This window comes from Chelonoidis abingdonii, chromosome 13 (genome assembly GCF_003597395.2).
Source record: "Chelonoidis abingdonii isolate Lonesome George chromosome 13, CheloAbing_2.0, whole genome shotgun sequence".
Lineage (NCBI taxonomy): Eukaryota > Metazoa > Chordata > Testudines > Testudinidae > Chelonoidis > Chelonoidis abingdonii.
In genome coordinates this window covers 18,534,531-18,548,175 of record NC_133781.1, presented here as the reverse complement: position 1 = coordinate 18,548,175, position 13,645 = coordinate 18,534,531, and the positions used below count along the sequence as shown (strand labels likewise).

The 13,645-nt window shown below is 47.1% G+C and overlaps 3 non-coding genes across 3 annotated transcripts; 1 reads left to right on the top strand and 2 right to left on the bottom strand.

Annotated features, from left to right (window-relative positions):
- Nucleotides 1-1,286: 1,286 nt before the first annotated feature.
- On the bottom strand, nucleotides 1,287-1,359 carry TRNAR-CCU (transfer RNA arginine (anticodon CCU)). The gene has a single exon. It is a non-coding gene; the product is annotated as a tRNA-Arg (tRNA).
- Nucleotides 1,360-2,675: 1,316 nt separating this feature from the next.
- On the top strand, nucleotides 2,676-2,748 carry TRNAR-UCG (transfer RNA arginine (anticodon UCG)). The gene has a single exon. It is a non-coding gene; the product is annotated as a tRNA-Arg (tRNA).
- A 10,418-nt stretch (nucleotides 2,749-13,166) lies between these two features.
- Nucleotides 13,167-13,239, bottom strand: TRNAR-UCG (transfer RNA arginine (anticodon UCG)). Its single transcript has one exon. It is a non-coding gene; the product is annotated as a tRNA-Arg (tRNA).
- Between the last annotated feature and the right edge of the window lie 406 nt (nucleotides 13,240-13,645).

The window sequence follows — 13,645 nt, the reverse complement described above, 5'->3', positions numbered from 1 at the left end:
CTCATGATTTTTTTGTAGCCCAACCGGGGCCGGTGCAAGGATGTTTCGTGCCCTAGGCGAAACTTCCACCTTGTGCACCCCCCGCCCTGAGGCGCGCCTCCTGCGGCAGCTCCCTGCCTCCGACCTGAGTCCCCCCCTTGTGGTAACTCCCCACCCTCCGCCCTGAGGGTATAAACTCTTCAAAGCAAGGGAACTACATTTGCTTATGAATATGGAAACCCCTAGCATATTGTGGGCTCTATCAGAGTCTACTCTAAATAAACAATGACTTAAGAAAAAAAAGTTGAGGCTTGCTGGGAGAATATGTTCTTTTCAGTTGTAAAGGGATGTCCACACTAAATTGATTCAGTGGCCATTAAAGTGCTTTGTGGGTGTATGAGGAATATGTCTTCAACTCTGTTAGAGGCATGACTTAGTTGCTGCTTTTATGGTTAATGGAAAACAGGACATATTTGAATAGCACCCAGTGAACCTGTCTGGGTAAAACAGAAAAGGAAAAATCAATAGGAGGAAATAAAGTTTTCACAAAACTCTTTGAGCGAATCAAAAAGCGACAGGATGGCGCCCTGAGCTCAGACATGGCAAGGAGCTAGTGCTAGGAACTGGTCTCTCTCCCTATAGCTTTAGACCAGGGGTCCTCAAACTGGGGGTTGTGACCCCTCAGGCAGCAGTGACGTTATTGAGGGGAGAGGGTTTGCAAGCTGTCAGCCTCCACCTGAAACCCCTTTTGCCTCAGCATTTATAATGGTGTTAAATATATTTTAAAGTGTTTTTAATTTATAAGGCGGGTCGCACGCACGCTTGCTATGTGAAAGGGGTCCCCAATACAAAGGTTTGAGACCCACTGCTTGAGACACACGTTTTGCTCCCAATGCAGGGGTTGGGACCAGCTCAATAGGCAGATGATCTACCAGAATGTCACAGTGAGGGGCATTGGTGGAATAGCACTGAGACTACCATGGTCACTAGCCAGGCCCAAACTGCTGTTCTCCAGAGGCAGCTGGCCCATCCCCTTCAAAAGGGAATTCCCTGCTTCTAGCTAGTCCCTTAGAAGAGATTTGTGCCTCAAGGGCTCGGGGTCCTTTGTCCTCCTGCGCCCAGTGCCAAAGCTGTGCTGGAAAAGGCCAACCAGTCAGCCAGGAGTCCCTTGCTGGGTTACCTTTTATCTGTTGAGAAAACTGGAGAGCACCAAAGAGGAAATGCTCTGCCGTTTAAATTTGTAGCCAGTAATGTCGCCTAGAGATGGAGATACGGTTTATTTCTAAAAACGGGGAGGAAAAGTCTTTCACCCCAGATGGGACTCGAACCCACAATCCCTGGCTTAGGAGGCCAGTGCCTTATCCATTAGGCCACTGGGGCTCCATGAGAACAAGCTGCTCACACTATTTCTTAACTCTGTGGTGGCCGAATTTTATTTCTCCCTCCTATTTTGTATAATCCACTGCCAAGAATTTGGATTTCCTCTTCCCCCTACAACGTAATCGCCTCTGGCGCTCCCCATTCCGCAGCGCCTCCTGAAATCAGTAAGGGGGGGCGCCGCCAGCATTGTGGGCTGCCCTCCCTCACACCGGTTAGTAAAATTGCAGAAAAGCTTCTGCCCCCGCCCGGTCCCTTGCAGTGACACCCCCCCCGGGACACCCCCCCCCCCGCCTTGTCCGCCACAACGCAGACAGCGGGGAGAGGAGGAACGAGCCCCTGAGGGATGATGTCACCATCACGTCAAACTCCCGCCAAAACTAGCGTGACGTCCCCTTGCAAACCCAGGGGGAGGTCGATAAAGAGCCGCTGCTGGGCCCTGGGGGACGGGGAGGGGCGGGCACGGGGCTGCCCTCCCGCCCAGCCGCGCACAAACACGGCTCAGCTCTTCGCGTCACATACTAGTTACCACAGGGCGGGACGAAATCCCGTCGTGAGCCCGTGGCCTGGAGGAAAGAGCTTAGTAGTTGTGGAACAGCAAGTCAAGCGTTCGAATCCCGCGTTAGCTGTTAGCTTAGCGCTCAGGTGTACAGTACTTCCGGCATAGCACGTGCCCTTCAAATCCTCCAAGCCAGGAAACAAAGGCAGTTTTGTTGAAAGTAACAGCCAGTTACAGATAGGCCCATATAACAATAACGTCTGAATTCACGTTTCATTTTTTCCCCATCCTTTAAAGATAATTTTGTCACACCTCATCAGGGGCAATGACAACATTTTTATACATCAGCTGATTAGAGTGATCTTACTAATTAGTCAGGTGACTGTCACAACCCTGGACAGCCGCTTTTACAGCTACACCAGGAAAATGAGTCCTTCAGTTCCGACAACAACCGCGAGCAGCCTACGCTAGGATGCAAGTCGATATTTTGATTAGAAAGCTTCAGGCACTGAAATAATGTTTGAAAGAAAACGAAGGTTTGCCTAGAACAAGAAATAAAACTGAAAAACAGCTTCTGGGTTTAATTAATTAGTAGTATGGCCAATACATTTTTAAAAGGCTCAGATGAGAATTTTCCCACGCCCAGTACAGATGCGGAAGAGACGCAAACGGTACCGTGAGCTTCCCTCGCAGCGCAGGGGTAACTGTAACTAGCATCGCATTGTTCTTATAGCCTGAACCTCCTCGGCTGTACCGCCAATGAGCCTTAAAGGCCACAACTAAGGGCTGGCTATGACACTTATCTCAAGTTACCTAACGTGACCGCGTGGCCTAATGGATAAGGCGTCTGACTTCGGATCAGAAGATTGAGGGTTCGAGTCCCTTCGTGGTCGGTTTTGTTTTAATAAAGGTAATTTCCAACCATCAGAAAAAGATCAAAGTGTTCAATGGGAAAATAAGGAGAAATGTGTTAGAGAGACTGTCTAGAGGAAAGGCCATGGAGATTGTTTTGAAGAGTGATTTGCCAAGAAGTAGTTGCACACACTTGGGCTGAGAAAGCAGCTTCCCCACAACAGTAGGGAAAGCAGAGCTTAGCTCCCAGACCGCAACACAGACATAACAATCCTGCCCTCCTCAACCCATTCAGAACTGATCCCTATGCATGAGAAATAGGTCCTATTATTATAGCTCTAATTTAACCCTATGCATTTTTGACAAGTGCATGGTGTCAGCCTAGCATCTCTATAGAAAGGTGGGGAGGAAGATAAGCCAGAAAAACAAGAGGTGCTACAAATGCATGTATAAGGAAGTAATGTGAAAATTACCCACAATTTATCCTTTGAAGATTTTGCCACCAGATGTGGGTGTGATGAAAAATAAAGCTTCAGGTCAAACAATGCATACACAGATGTGCTATGTACCTAGGCACACAAGTGATCATGCCCAGCTGCGCTGTGTATAATCAAAAGAGCTTGTGTCCAAATGCCCACCCAGAGTTAAACGCTCACAGAGAAAGGAGCTTGTTACTCTCAGGGTGATTCACTTTCTGTAGTGAAAGTGTCCAAATAAGAAAAGCATTGGGATATTGTTCTTGTGAGCTAGGTGTGGGAAAGAGATATGCTGTCTAGCTCCTGAGTCACTGGCACTCTGGTATGAAACCAGTTGCTTGGTGCTAAAATGAATTGAGTGAGGACTCTTGCAGATGCATCTGGAAAAAGCAGAAGATAAAAAGCTGCTTGCAGTAGGAGGGGACTAACAGGGCTTAGTTTCAGCAAGAGGCAGAAAAGGGACTTGAAGGAACAGAAATCTTCATGCAACTCTACTTCAGAGCAATATGAGAAATCAAGTGGCAAATGATACAAACTCCTTTTTGCCCAGTTCTAGTGGCCTAATACAGGCACTAGCTTCCTAACCTAGAGATTAGGGGTTCAAGTCTCATGTCTAGGGTGAAGCCTTGCTTTCATAATTGTAAAAAAAGTGTTTTAAATCTCTCTATATTATCCTTTTAGTTAGAGCCCATTTTAACTGAAATATATTTAACGCATCATCTAGCCTATTTATTGTTTCCAGGAACAATAAATAAAACAATCTGAAAAACTAACAATTTTGGAAAGGATAACAGAATACTTTTATTTACTGCAGACCACGATGTAGTAGATGTAGTCAGTGAGTGATCAGATCTGTCCCACAGGGATAAGTTATCCTCTATTTATTTTATATGTTCCATTTTATTGGCATTTCTTTCATATTAAGCTAATAGAGTCTTTCAACAGAACTAAATCACTATCCATCCACCTCATTCAGGGAAATTGGAGATCCAGCCATGAGGACTTTACTTGTAACTCAAGGCACTGCACGTGATTTTTAAAGGTTACATCCCTTCTCACTTTTAAAGCAAACATTTCTTCATGTAAAGTCTGAGCACCACAGATAGACACACATAAATCGTAACATTATTGGGGGAAGGGTCAGTGGTCACACACTTTATAGCTTCTGTAGGCGGAGATCATTGCGCACACAGAGTCCCTGAGGTATCCCTCCATTCCCCCCACAAACCCTGTGTGCCACCCTCCCATCACCTTCTATTTCAGGAACTTCCTGTAAGTCCCCCAATTCCCTCCTTGCAGGGGTTGTGTGTGTATCCCCCTCCCCCATATCAGGGTCCTTCAGTCTTCTACTACCACCAGGGTCTGTTTGTGACCCTGCTCCCCATAGCTGTGTGTGCCCCTATTACTCCTCCCTCCTAGGGTCCCCCTGAGAGGGGCTCTGTGTGCACCCCCTTATCACCTCACCAGAATCCTCCATCTCCCCCTTCCACCCACTCCCATGTCCCCCATTCTCCCCCCATGCCAGGTGCTCTGTCTGCCTCCCCAACCCCCATTCCCACCTGGATTAGCACAGACTTACCAGAACACCCCCCTCACAGCATCAAGCAGCACAGCCGCCACTCCAACTTCGTGGGTCCTCCGCTGCTCCATGCTCCAACTGGGCCTCTGACAGCTCTACCCCTTCCAGGGTACCCACCCACCAGACCACAAGCATAAAGAAACCAACTCTTCCCTTTCCTCCAGGATACCTGACCACCAATAGTCTCCCTAGGCCCAGCCATCATGAGCATCCACCCTCCACCTGCTCACCCAACCTGCCTCTTAGCAACAGAGCTGTGCTCACCTCTCCTCTTTAATACCTCCCTGGTGTTGCAGAGCAGGTTGATTGCATCTCCAGTACCTCATTAACTCTTTCCTGCCTTGAGTGGGGTTTGCATGCCACAGCTTTCCTCCATGCTAGGGGGTTCTGTGTGCCCCCTCTCCCCATACCAAGGTCCACTATTCTCCCTTCCCCTTTGTTAGGGGCTGTGTGCGTGCCCCCATTCCCAACTCCCCTCTTCTCCCCCTGTAATAAACGTCTGTCTCAAATCTGGACTTAGAGTTCAGCCTCTGAGTGTTTACTGTGAACCTTCCCCAAGCTTATACCCAGCTTGGATCTATCTCGCTGCCACCAGACAGGAAAATAGCGCCTGCCTCGCTCTGGTCCCCCCAGACTTTCCCTGGAGAAACCCCCCAAGACCCAGACCCTTGGGTCTCCCTATCTCATCCCCCAGCTTCCTCTCCTTTCCTGGGTTAACCGGTGCGATGCTATACTTCACTCCTTGAATACAACCGGAGAGGCAATCTAGCTTCCCCGAGGCTATGCATTCACCTAGTCAGCTCACACAAGAGATTCCCCCTCCCTTTGTCCTGTAGCCTTTTCCCGCCCTGGGACAATAGGAAGGTGAGACACAGAGTTTGGGCTTTTCCCTCCCCCCTCTAGCCTGTCACCGATATAACAGAGCTCTGGGCACAGAGATTCCTCTCCCCTCTGCCTCACTAGGAAAAGAAACTTCCACAAGGTTTAAAAAGAAAACTTTATCTAAAAAGAAAGAAAATACAAAACAATGTTACTGCATTAAGAGATCAATACAGGCTCTTGCTTAGAGAAAATATGAATAAACAGTCTGATTTAAAAGATAGCCCAATTAAACCAGTCCAACACAGTACACCACACACATGTAAATACAAATCAAAGCTCATCACAGCCGATTACTTTGTTTTCCTTTTGTACTCACAGATGTTTAGGAGAAGATTTGAAAGAAGATGGAGTTAGAAGAAAAACTTATTTACTCACAGCCCAGGAAAACAAAAAGACCCTGATTTCCAGTCCCCTCCCAGACTTTAAAAAAAATCCAGGTCTCTGATTGGTCCTCTGGTCAGGTGCTTGTTTTCCCCTTTGTTCACCCTTTGCAGGTAAAAGAAAATTAACCCTTACCTATCTACTTATGACACCCCCCTGCTCCCATTCTTCTTCTTTCTGTCTGGGAGATAAGTCATTCATGGTGTCAACATGGTCAGTTCTATTGGGAAGAAGGGCAGAGATAAAATGGAGGTGTTGAAATGCTGGAAGGCATTAACACACGGCTACTCAGCCAGTGGTTCTTGAGCTGCAAGTGGCTCTGTGCAGCACATGATATTAAAACACTGTGATTTAATTATTAACCAATCAGGGATGTTTTAATTGTGGTATTAACCAATTGTAGTTGATAAAATACTTCAGCTTTGCCCCACTCCCAGAGGCCATGGGGCTCGGATTTCGGCACCCCTGCCCGGGGCAGCGGAGCTAGGGCAGGCTCAGGTTTTGGCCCCCCGTCTTGGGGTCATGTAATATTTTTTTGTAGTCAGGAGGGGGTTGTGATGCCGTGAAGTTTGAGAACCCCTGTGATAGATAGTCCCTTACACACCCAACACCCCACACCCAACCATAGTCGGGTGACTCCCAGTCCCAAAGAACAAGTCACTCACCCTAGATCTCTCACCTAAGAGAATACTTGTAGCCAGTCCTATCATTGTGACATTGCACCCCCTATTCTTCACCAAGATATTATTATGATATGATTATGACAATCATAATGTATTTTATGCAAGATACATCACTTAAGGTGTCTTTGGAAAGGTTACGATTTACTGAATATGATTAGCCTATTTGTATACATGTGTCATTTTTGAATCTGAAGTTGGGAATATTGACTGTATCTGTATTTCATGTAGTTATTCCTGGGCAATGCCCACTAGGCAAAAGGCTCTCAGTCTAAATCAGTGGTTTTCAAACTTTTTTTCTGGCAACGCAGCTGAAGAAAATTGTTGATCCCCATGATGCAATGGAGCTGGGGATGAGGAGTTTGGAGGGTCTCAGGGCTGGGGCAGAGATGTGGAGTGCGGGGGTGAAGGTTGCAGGGTGGGAGGGAGCTCTAGGCTAGGGCAGGGCGATGAGGTGCAGGAGGGAGTCAGGGGTCTGAGCTGGGGCCAGGGATGAGGGGTTTGGGGTGAAGGGGCTTCAGGTTTGGAGATGGGACTCAGGGCTGGGGATTGGGGTGCAGGCTTACCTCAGGCAGCTCCCAGTCAGCAGCACAGCCGGGGTGCTAAGGCAGGCTTCCTGCCTCTCCTGGCACTGCGGACTGCACAGCACCCTGAAAGCGGCCAGCAGCAGGTCCGGCTCCTGGTTGGAGGCATGCAAGCAACTCTGCAACAGTTTTGCCTGCAGGCACCACTCCCACCCCAGCTCCCATTGGCCGGGAACCGGAGTGCACAGTCGGTACCCAGGGCGAGGGCAGTGCACAGAGCCCTGTGGTCCCCCTGCCTAGGAGCCGGACCTGCTGCTGGCTGCTTCCAGGACACAGTATGGTTTCAGAAGAAGGTAGGGACCAGCCTGCCTTAGCCAGGCAGCACCATCAACTGGACAAAGGGTTCCTGCCCTATGCAAAAGTTATTTAAGGCTGGGGAGGGACATCATTGTGGTTCTTCATTGATTCCCCACCCAAAGAGACTCTTGGAAACACCTGAGGAACAAGAATTGAATTGGAGAGAAGTGTTGGACCCAGGCTAGAGGAATTTTTAGCCTGTGAATGAAACATCTGGGGTTTCTAAGCTGCAAGCCAGTGCAGCTTGTGCCTTAAGAATCTGCAGACTGCTTGCATCATCGTCATTTTGGGTGAGAATTTGCCATTCACATCTGACCTATGTAGTATATTAAGCTTAGTTTGTGTGTTTTGCTTATTTGCTAGGTAATCTGCTTTGATCTGATTGCTATTCCTTATAATCACTTAAAAGTTATCTTTTGTAGGTAATAAACTCATTTTTGCTTTATCTAAAACTGGTGTGTGGGAGTCATAACTTGGGGCAGAAAGCTGTGGCATTTCTCTCTTCACATTGAGGGAGAGGGTGAATTTCAGGAGCTTACACTGTCCAGTTTGCTGTGCAGTGCAAGATGGTATAATTGTGGGTTTCCACTCCAGGGGGTGGGGTGTGCCTTAGGAACAGGGTAGTGCCTTAGCTGTGCCTTCCTATGCAGGAGCTTGTTAAAGAACCTGTGTGTATGTAACTACAGCTGGGTGTGTCCCTACCTGTGTGTGTACTGAAGTCTGAGAGGGGGCTTGGCAGAAGTACTGTGTGAGTGGAAATCCAGGCTGGTAGGTCAGGGGAGGGGGTACAGTGGTACCCCAGTTCCAGGCAGGACGCCAGGGGGAACCTGTCACAAAGTGTACACTAGATCTCTCACCTAAGAGGACACTTGTAGCCAGTCCCATCATAAACTAACTAAAGATGTATTAACTAGGAAAAATAAATGAGTTATTTACAAGGTTAAAGCAGGTAAACACACACACACACACACTAGTTTTGGGTTCCAAAAGGTGTCAGAAAACTGCTGTAATATGCAAGTGCTATAGATCCTTTAGCCAGGGGTGTGCACAAGGGGGGGGCAGGCCTTGTCCCCCCAGTAATCTGCAGAGGCCCAGAGCTCCTTCATTCCTGGGGCCACAGCAGGGACACAGAACATACCTCTCCAAAAGTTGTCACATTTCAATTCCTGTGTTCGCCCCTGGGGCAAACACAAGCTAAACAGCCAGGGATCCCTTGCTTATGCTTTGATTGAAGTCCTGCCCTCTTCAGGAAGTCCAAGCAGCATATGGATACAGTTCCTTCTTTCCAAGGATTTTTATTCAAACTGATGGGACAAGGCCTTGTGCACATCTCCTATTCATAGGTGTTAATTGCTTCTCCACCAGCACAAAGTCTGTCTTTTGATGTTTCACAATGGATCATTTGGTTTCAATGGGCCTTCTTGTGTGTAGGACCTAACACCTTCTGAAAGAAAGCCAGTAACTGAAACAGAGAAGAAGCATTAAATAGCTCCAGAGGTTTACAGCGCAGACAGTTAATATAACTTTATAACATGGGGTACTGATGTTACGCAAGATTAACATGTGCAGAACCCTACAAGAACTTCAAACACTAAACATATTCTTATAACTCTAATATCTATTTTACCAATATTAACACACAGGTTAGCCCACCTGGTTTCCAGCTATGCACATGCCAGTGTTCAGTGAGGGTTAGGGGCCTTGGCATGAGCTGACATCTGGTCTGCCAATGTCAGAAAAACGACAAGAGAAGTAACAAGGCAAGCTTTTAAATGAAAGCTCCTTCCATATGAGATTTTTTTAATCTGTTGAGTTATGCCTTCACCCATACATCTGTGACCATGTTAAAGTCAGAATGGGTGGGGAGGAGGAAAATCCCAGCAATACCCTAAACTCTCCTATGTGGAAGAGAATCAGAAGCATGAAGAATGGGAAGAGGCACCTCGATAAATTGTATCCACAATCCTTTTGGTTGACACAAGTCCAGCAAGCACAATCCAGTTACAGAGAGGAGGCTGGGTACTGGATTGCAATTGTGCCAGCAGCAGGTCGACTTTGGTTAGGAAGGAAATTTCTATCCAGACACTGAAGTTAAATGGAGAAGAAACAAACAAGAGATGTGTACCTCTGCTTTACATTGAAAACAATTAAAACAAAATAGGAAGTTCCTCAACACCATCAGTTTTAATGATCTTTATAGAGCCAACTGTGACAGATTCCCCTGGGGTGCCACCTGGAACTGGGGTACCACTGAGCCCCCCTGACCCACCAGCCTGGGCTCCCTATACACTGTACTGCTGTGACTAGCCTGCCAAGCCCACCACTCCTCCAGACTCCAGCACAAATACAAGTAGGGACACACCCAATTGTAGTTACCTACACACAGGTTCCTTAACCAGATCCTGCCTGGGATGGCAGAGCTAAGCCATCTCCCAGTTCCTAAGGCATGCACCCCCCTCTGGAGTGTAAATCCAAAATTATACCACCTTGCACTGCACAGAGATCTGTACAGCGTAAGCTTATGCAATTTGCCACCTCCCTCAATGTGGAGGATGCTATGCAACAGCTTTCTGGCCCAAGTTATGTGGGCTCCCACACACTGGTTTTAGACAAAACAAAAATAAGTTTACTAACTATAAAAGATTGCTATCCCTGATAATCACTTAAAACCTAACAGATCAAAGCAGATTACCTAGCAAACAAACAAAATACACAAACTAAGCTTACTATACTAATGAAATTGGACACCAGTAGCAAATTCTCATCCTAAATGATGATGCAAGCAGTCTCCACTTGTTTAGAGCTTAAAAAAACCAGGTGTTCCTTTCACAGGCTAAAAATCCCTCTAGCCTGGGTCCAGCACTTCCCCCCAGTCCAGTCTTTGTTTCTCAGGTGTTTCCAGAAGTCTCTTTGGGTAGGGAGTCAGTGAAGAATCATGATTATGTCACTCTCCTGACTTAAATAGCTTTTGCATAGGATGGGACCCCATTGTCTCCAAGCTTGGGTCCCATGGCAGCCTATGGAAAAGCACTGACATCCCAAGATGGAGTCCAGCACCAGGTGACCTGATCACATGTTCCTGTAGAGTCACGTGGGCAAGTCACATGCCCATGGCTGCTTCGCTTAGTCATAGCAGAGGCTATTACCCATACTTTAGTTAGAATGTTTACAGGAAAGCCCATTAAATGTAGATGGGTGTCTTCCACAGTCCATTCATAGCCAGGTGTTCCCCTGATGGGACACTCAACTTGCATGGGCCCTTGCCAGTCAGTCATTTAGACTGAGAGCTTTTTGCCTAATGAGTGTTGCCCAGTATAAGTGCATGAAATATATATACACAGTCAATATTCCTAACTTCAGATACAAAAATGATCCAAGCATACAAATAGGATCAACATATTCAGTAAATCATATCTTTTTCAATTATATCTCACATATCTTATCTTGCATGAAATACATCATGATTATGCCATACTCATAGGGTGACCAGACAGCAAGTATGAAAAATCAGGACAGGGGTTGGGGGGTAATAGAAGCCTATATAAGAAAAAGACCCAAAAATCAGGACTGTCCCTATAAAATCGGGACATCTGGTCACCCTATATGCTTGTATCATAATATTACTATGAAGAATATGGGGTATAATGTCATACCAACTGAACTTCCAGAAATGTGGGATGCTTTGGGAAAGGTGTTGCATGGGAGCAGTCCTTTCACAACCCACAAAAAGAGGTCTCTTCTATGGACACAAGTCCACGACAGTCTCAGATCAGAACATGCACACAGACTTTTGGGGCCTCAGCAGACTCGGTCCTTCCAACCCTACCCTAAAGATTGGGGCTGTTGAATGGAAAACAAGATCCATTTCAATTTAGGCTTAAACAGTTTATTTTAGCCTTTATTTTGTATGGCTTAAGACCATGCTGTTGTCACCTATGACAACATAGGAATATATGAAAAGCATGTCAGGCAAGAAAGATCATTGAAGAAGTTAATTCTCCTGGGGACAGGGCAACTCTTCAAATCTCTGGTCTACTCTACTCTCCTATTGTCCATCACCTATATTTTAAGCCCTTGTCCCATAATTTTGCACAGACTCAGTTTACCAAGTTACCTCATCTGTGCACCTATGTACCTTAAACCCCCTAATTAAAACATTCTCATGCATAAATAGTGACAGCTTAATACATTTTTGCTTATCCTAAGAACAAGCGAATAGCCATACTGGATCAGACCAATGGTCTATTTAGCCCAGTATCCTGTCTTCCGTCAGTGGCTAGTGCCAGATGCTTCTGAGGGAATGAACAGAACAGGGCAGTTATTCAGTGATCCCCCTGCCTCCCAGCCCCAGAGTCCCTCACAACACTCTGCTTCACCCTGCTATTTACATGTCCAAGGATTTTTACAGACAAGACACACAAGCCAGTTTTCAGTTTACATAGTCCTTTCTTGACCCGCTATCCCTCATCCAGCACCAGGTCTGAAAGCCCAATCCTTATTCCATAAGCTAATGTCACTGAGAGGGCAGCAATTGTGCTGTAGGAGCTTCAAGACTCACATGATCTTTAGTGCTTTATTCTATTAGGTGGGACATAGAAATCTGTGTGTCCATTAGGAAATCAGAGTCTGGGACTGATAAATGGAAATATCCCTAAAATCAGAGTGCCCAGGTGGTCTGTTTTTTTTTAAACAGGATTGAAACACACCTCAGTGTTGATTCATATTTTGCCTTCCCTGACCCAACAGACACATTCATTTTTTACTTGCTAGAGCTGACAGAGATTGGCCAGGTCCTCATTTGATCTCCAAATAATTTTTTGAAGTGGGATCATGTTGGTATAGGCAAGCTACAGTGAAAGTTCAGCTCTCTGTTGAGGACCCATAAAAGTACACAACAGCGTGTGTTTCATGTTTTTCTACGATAATTAATACTCCTTAGGGATGAAGGCATTACACTCTGAGGCGCTGTGATAAAGAAATTAAACAGGACAGCTGGCTACCCCCCAGGGGACTTTCCCAAGGTAGAGATTTGGGGCTAGAGTGGATCTACCCAAATGCACTGCCAGCCCTTCATCCTTAGTGATGAACTTTTATGTGTCTGCAACACATGCATAGACCTAGAAGTCATGTAGTTTTCATAGGCAACCGTCCCAGACTTCTCAGGTTTCCCATACTTGCGGTCCCCTGTCTCAGTGGGGGGCCCTCTCTCCACCCTACCATCTTCCTTCATTATAACTAAAGCTGATGTCTCCTTTCTTGCCATCAGGGGTGCTAACTAATGCTTGTCCATCCTTCTTTAACAACTTCAGAGGGAAAAAGGAAGAAATCAGCAAGTCCTGATCTGTGGTTTACAGAGGACGATTTGTTCTCTTGGGCTCTCTGTATGTCAAGCTAGGACCCTATATAAAACTTCATTGGGGGATTAGCCTTCGGTTTATGTCAATGAATTTGGCATGGCTTTCTAGTGGCGCCTCTGAGATCGGCTGGGTATATTAAAGCTCCTTGGGCTGCTAATTTTGCATGGGCAAGGACTGGTTCTGCAAAGGAAGGACAAACTTCTCAGAAAGAGAAAAAACCGATCGACCACGAAGGGACTCGAACCCTCAATCCCCTGATCCGAAGTCAGATGCCTTATCCATTAGGCCACGCGGTCACGGTACCCAAACGTTTGGCACAGAAGCGGAAAGAGCATCCCTGTCCCCTGGTTACTGTGCGGAGCATTCCGGGGGGAAGGGACGCCTGACCTGGGGGCATGGAGGGGGGCAGCTGCCCTTTGTGGTCCCCCCAGTGCGACGGCCTGCTTTGCTCTTCCTGCCCCACGTGCCAAGAGCATCCTCTGCAGCCGCCATCGCTTCTGGAGAGGGATACAGACCAGCTGCGGGAGCCGCTGTCCCCTGCCCGCTCCACCAGCGGCTCGCTCCCTGCTGCTCTTCGGGGACTTTTCCTTCCCTTCCCAGTCTGTCTCTCCTCCGCCCGGAACAGCAGGGCACGTACACGGGTGCAGCCCACAACCGCGTGGGGCCAGATCCCGCATCACCTCGTGTCCCTCCCTTCCCCGC